General features: G+C 41.3%; 1 non-coding gene across 1 annotated transcript; it reads left to right on the top strand.

The window, feature by feature from the left end:
- The first annotated feature begins 6266 nt into the window (after positions 1–6266).
- On the top strand, positions 6267–6339 carry trnar-ccu (transfer RNA arginine (anticodon CCU)). The gene has a single exon. It is a non-coding gene; the product is annotated as a tRNA-Arg (tRNA).
- Positions 6340–6698: the final 359 nt, after the last annotated feature.

Genomic DNA, 6698 nt, shown 5'->3' with positions numbered 1-6698 from the left:
GTGGCTCAAATATTGGTGTGGAAGAAATGGTTTTTGATTCATGGGGCAGCAGCAGCAGCACTGGGGAAAGAGCAGGGGTGTAGTGCCAAATTTTGAGGTGCCTGAGCTCTAAGAAAATGTGTTGGATTTATCATTTCTAAATCTACTATTATGTTGTTTTCCAATGTATTAATCATTTGTCAGCAAAACTATGCTTTTTAAATGAAAAATATTAGTCCTAGTTGGCATTTTACATTGAGCCATGTGGTGTTCCGAATTATTAGTTTGTGGCATAGCTAGAATTTCATTATGTAACAGTTCAATTATTTAATTCAAACCTATTAAAAACATGAATTACAGAAACTTTACTTACTTCTGACTGGGGGATGGTATATAGAGAGGCCACAGCTTTTCTTGATTTATATTTATAACCTAGACCAGGGTGTACAGGGCACAATTTCAAATTGTGATGATGATGCAAGAGTTGGAAGTATTGTGAACTGTGAGGATGATAATGATAGACTTTAAGAGGATATAGACAGGCTGGTAGAATGTCCAGACACATGGTGGATGAAATTTAATGTAGAGAAGTGTGAAGTGGTACATTTTGGTCAGGAGAACATGGACAGGTGACATTAATGGAAGAGTAGTGGGACTAGCTGAGTTGCTGTTGTACAGAACTGACACAAAGACAATGTGCTGAATGAGCTCCTTCTGTGCGGTATCATTCTATGATTTTAGTGTGAATCCATTCCAGGAACTTGATAACCACATGATGAAGAAAGAAGCTGAAGGTTACCCTGAGAGTGGGATCAAGAAGGAGGAGGCTCTTGTGGAACATAAACACCAACATAGATGAGGTGGGCCAAATGGCCTGGTTCTGTGCTATAAATTAAAGCTGCCAGCATGGAATACAAGCAATTTACTGTGTTTAACATCCTCAGGCCATTAAAGCCAAGGAATTAATGTTCAGTAGGTAAACACAGCAGGGTGTTTGGGGATACTAATGCTGCTTTAGATCCTGGGAACCTTGAGCATCAAAGGCCCTGAACAGCCTGTTTATGAGGAAGCTGTGAGCAGGGAGTTGTAAGGCCTGTATTTTTTTATATAGTCAGGGAGCTGTACAGGAGGGTTACTGCTGATGCTGCTGCTGCACATTGATTCAGAGACATTCAGCAGCAGCAGAGTGAGGCCTGGGACCCTGGGCCCAGCCTTCCCTTCATCACCTCTTAACCTCCACAGGCTCCAGATTCACAGTTACACAGTAAGCTCCGCACATTCCAGTCAACTCTTACCATCCGGCCTGAACTCAAACTCCAGGATCTTGTGGCCCAACTTGCCCTTGTGCCCCACATAATAACACGGGTAGAATCCACTCGACATGGTCCCCTCGCCGGACACCTCTGAGTTACAAGGCGCACAGTCCAACGTGGCTGTGAGAGGATTTCCCTCCAGTTCTGATTGTTGCCATCAATGAGACAAATCCCCCTGCATGTGTTACTCCCGGAAACAAGTATTCAATATTGGACGCAGTGAGGATTAAAATCAACACCAATCTTACAGATTGAAAATCCAGTCAGATAATTAATGGAGTGGATTCCACTGAGATCAGTGGAAAGAAAAATCAAGTGGGGCAGAAGAATTTAAGGCAGATTTATATCAGGATTGTCATCATAGGAACAATGCCAGGCAGTTCATTCTGATATTTAATTGATGTGTTCAAATTATGAGGAGCCTGGATGGAGTGGATAGGAAGGACCTGTGTTTCTTAGCACAGAATTCGATTCCCAGTGGATATAGATTTAATTCCTTGATAAAACAATCAGGGGGGAGCGGAAGAGATATTTTTTACAGCCAGAGTGGGGTGGAGGTCTGAAAGTGCACTAGAGTTAGAAACAACCATTACATTTAAGAATAGCAGGGTAAACGCTTGAAGTGGTAAAATCACAGAGCAGTGGACCGAGAGCTGGAAAGTGAGATTAGGCTGGATTGGTCAATTACAGCCAGCGCAGACACGATGGGATGAATGGCCTCCCACTGTGATACAGATTTCTTTTATTCTATTTGGCTGGAAAATGCAGGTGATATTGTTTCCAAACAAAACCTGCCTTCCTGTTACAGAATAATAATCAGGGAAGATCTTTAGATATTTGTTACTCGCCCAAAATCCAGCCCACCCCAAGATCCTTGGCTCCAGAGGCCAGTGCAGTATCTATTAGGCCGCTGGAGCTGCACATACTAAACACTCAGAGCTTGCATTCTCCTCCTTTCTCTCCATGTGATCAGTGGAAGATTTGATGTTTTTGTGGACCAGCCCCTTTCTTTTCAAACAGAACCGCATTGTATCAATTCCAAAGGTCCCAGTAATCATCGTGTGATTGGATCTGACTGACTCGTGTGCATTAAAAAGTGAAAATGGAACTAATCAGCAGGTCTGGCAGCATCTGTGGAGAAAGAAATTGAGGTAAAGTTCCAGGTCGATGACCTTTCATCAGAAATGGGAAAAGTTAGAAAAGTGATTGTTTTTAAACAAGGGAAAGGGGTGAGGGTGGAACAAGAACAACAGGACAGGTCCGTAACAGGGTGGTAGACATAAGACTTTAAATGACAAAAGAGTTGGCAGTGCAGAACCAAAGGGATCGGTAATGGGACAAGTAAAGAAACAAAAGATGTGCCCAGAGGAGGTGTGAATGGCAGAATAATGAACAGCTGCCATCTGAAAGCAACACAAGAGAAAGACAAGGTTAAGACTGAAACATGCATTGAAAAGGAAACAAAATGGGGGTGTCAGAGATTACAGTCTGAAATTGTAAAACTCAATGTGATTCCGGAAGGATGTAAAGTGTCTAATCAAAAAATGAGGTGTTGTTCCTCGAACTTACATTGAGCTTCACTGGAACATTACAGGAGGCTGAGAACAGAGAGGTGGGTGTGAGAACGAGGTGGAGAATTAAAATGGTAGGTGACTGGAAGGTCAGGGTCACACTTGCAGACTGAATGGCGGTGTTTGGTAAAGTGATCACCCAATCTGTGTTCGGCCTCCGTAATATAGATCAGACTGTACTGTGACCTGAAAATACAGTATAATAAATTGAAAGAAGAAGGCGTTACTTAGTGTTTCACCTGAAAAGAGTTTTTGGGGCCTTAGATGGTGAGCAGACAGGAGGCAAAAGGACAGGTGTTGCATCTCCCATACTTGCAAGGAAAGATGCTGTAGGAATGGGAGGGGTTATTGGGGGTGATTGAGGAATGAACCAGGGCACTGCAGAGGGAATGGTCCCTTTGGAATGCTGAGGGAATGGAGGATACAAGATGAATTTGGTGGTCTGTTACAATCCCTGTTAGCACCAATAACTGTTAAATAAGAGAGCTGAATTCCCAGTGACTGACTGAAAGAATCACATGACAAACTTTCACATTTGAAGACTTTTACTGTAGCAAACAAACTAAAATCGACATTAACTAAACATTACTTAGTAGACAAACAAAACACTAAACTAAAAAAAATATATTTCCCCAAAACTTCCGAACACGATCAAAAACCCCATGTCACATTTACATGTTACACACATCACATACTGTGCCCAAGGCAACCAGGTCTTATAGGCTTCTCATTGGGCAGAACTTGTAGGAGATCACATATACATCTCCATTACTCTATCTCACTTTTTATTAAACAGACAGTTTAAAGCATAATCACCATGTAAAACCTTGCACTCAACAGATGTTCAACACTGGAGGTGGGGAAATTTTGCAATGTATTTGGATTTCCAAAAGGCATTTTATAAGGTGCCATATAAAACTGCTAAGGTTGAGAGCTCATGGAGTTGGGGTGATTTATTAGCATGGATAGAGGACTGGCTAACTAACAGGAAACAGAATGTTGTGTTAAATAGGTCCTTTACTGGTTAGCAAACTGTAACTAGTGGAGTGCCACATGGATCAGTACTGGGGATATAACTATTTACAATCTATAATGATGAATTGGATAAAGAGACTGACTGTATGGTAATCAAATTTGTTGATTATACAAATATAACTGGGCAAGCAATTTGTGAGGAGAATACAAAGAGACTGAAAAGAAATTAAGCTTAAGGGAGTGGGCATAAAATGGTAGATGGAGAATAATGTGAGGGTGTCTGATAAATTGGGAAGAAGAAGCAAGCAGCATATTATTTCAATGGAGAGAAATTCATTGGATTCTACAGTACAGACGGATGTGGATGTCCTTGTACATGAGTCACAACAAGGTAGAATGAAGGTAAATTAAGAAGACAAATGGAATATTGGCATTTATTGTAGGAGGGGAATGTGTATAAGTGTCGAGATGTTTTTCTACTTCTGACATTGATGAGATCACACTGAGGGTGTTGTGTATAGTTTAGGTTCCATTGGTTGGGACAATAGCAGTGTAATGGTAATGTCACTAACCTGAAAATCCTGTGATTGAGGCTAGATCCTTGGGGGAAAGTGTATGAATCCCACCATAAGGCAGTGGGTGGAATTTAAACTCACTCACTAAGTCTAGAATTATAATTAATAAAACTGGATAATGACAAATGTAATTTTCATGCAGCTGCAGTGTGTCAATGAACAAGGCATTGGATTCTGGAGTGGGGGCCAATCCCATCTGGGGTGAGCAAGATGATCAAGTAATGGGAGAAATTAAGAGGTGCTGTTGACAATTTTCGAACCAATCCATTTAGATTCAGGGGTGGAGTTAAAGATTTGGAGAATTGCAGATGCTACACCCTTGTTCAAAGAAGGGGAGATGAATAAACCTGACAAATAGAGGGCCAGTCAGTTTAACATCAGTGGTAGCAAAGCTTTTAGAAAGTGTGAACTGGGAGGACATTAACAACACTTGGGCAAGTATTGACTAATAAAGGAGAGTCAGCAGCGATTTGTTAAGGACAAATCATGTTTGACTTACTTGTGTTATGCTCCTCGTCGAGACCAATATCATTTTAAAAATGATGAATTTCTGAAACAACCAATGTAAATGAACTGAAGGACAAGGTTCCATTTTTAAGACTTTAACTGTGACAAATAAACTAAAGTCAACACAGATCAAACATTAATTAACAGGCAACTGATACATCAAACTAGAGTCAAAGTTAAATTTCGCATTAACCAACTAACACCACCAAAATACAAAATACATCTTATTAAACTCTTTCACACAATGCTACACTTCCGGCAGATATGTAGCATTATAAGAATACTCCCACAGTTACCCCCAGATCTCCAGCAGAGGCTCACTTCACCAGGTCGAAACTTCTAGTGTCCTTCCATAATCATCCCACACCCCGTTCAAGTTTTGAGGATTTGGTTATCACCAGTAAGGCACATTTCAATGACACATCAGTCCTTAAATCTTCAAGGGCCCATGTTTTCTGTTCCCTTTCTTTTGAACAGAAAGTGAACTCTCACAAGCATCCTGCTTGGCTGTTAACTCAAAAAAAAGTTCAGCTGCTTCCCACAGAAGTAGCTCTTTTCTTTCTCCCTCTCAGCCAACAGCCATCCTTTCCCCATGAGATGCTATGAAAAGGTGTTAAAACTGACACTGCCCCCCACCCCCAACCCCCAACCCCGCCCACAACCCCACCCCCCAACTTAATGGATTTCTGTTTGAGTTTCTCTCCCCATGGCAACCTGATCACATGGGCATGTCTGCAAGTGCAGGTGTTCATTCATAATTCTCTGATTTACTTTGAGTTAAAGGTACATTTCAAAACGTAACTCTATTCAACGTTAGGACTAAGCCATTGCTCATTGATACACATAAATGGCTTGGAGGCACTGGGCACAATTTTGAAGTTCACAAACGATGTGAAACTCAGAAGTGTAGTAAACAATTAGGAAGATGACAATTGACTTCAAAAGGATATAGACAGGCTGGTGGATTGGGTGAACCAAGTTATTTAAACAGGATTTTCACTTAACAAATCCATGATGATTCTCCCTAATTAACCTGCATTTGACCAAGTGACTAAATTTTGTACCGTATTATCATTTCCAGAAACGTCCCCACAATCAACCCGACTACAATAGACCCTTAAGGAGGTTCAGCTGCGCCAATTGTCAATGTACAAGAGATAATCACATCCTGTTACATCACCGTTGGGAGCTTTGTAATTGATAGAATTTGGTTGTGAATGAAAAGTGCTGGCCCACAAAATGCCTTCAGATTTGTCTGGAATTCTCAACAGGAACTGACCTTCTGTCCCATCATGACTCTAGAGATAAAGGGATAATCCAATAGCTGCAGCATTAATTCCTATGCAACCCCAGTGGCCTAATGGATAAGGCATTGGCCTCCTAAACCAGGGATTGTGGGTTCAAATCCCATCTGGGGTGGGGCACATTTTGGCCCAGAAACTAACATCAATAAACAGTGGCAGATTGACTTCCTTTCAATTTCTCATCCAATCTTGGCCGTTCCTGTACAGCACCCTTCTCTGTCACTTGTTTCTCATTGGTACAATCCAGTACAATGTTTCTACTTAATTGTTAGCCACCCAACATTCAAGGAGTAATGTCACCTGCACTTTCCAGGTAAATACTGTCCCTTTCATTCCTGTCTTCAGCTCACCCAACACTACAGGCACAGTTGTTAATTTGAAATGTCAACACCCAATTACAATACACGTACCATTCATGTTACCAGATTCAGGCATGAAATACACACACACTCTCCCTCCAAGCTGGAAAATACA

This window comes from Cetorhinus maximus, chromosome 16 (genome assembly GCF_964194155.1).
Source record: "Cetorhinus maximus chromosome 16, sCetMax3.hap1.1, whole genome shotgun sequence".
Classification (NCBI taxonomy): Eukaryota; Metazoa; Chordata; class Chondrichthyes; order Lamniformes; family Cetorhinidae; genus Cetorhinus; species Cetorhinus maximus.
The sequence above is the reverse complement of the archived record's forward strand: the minus strand, read 5'-3'. Positions and strand labels throughout refer to the sequence as shown.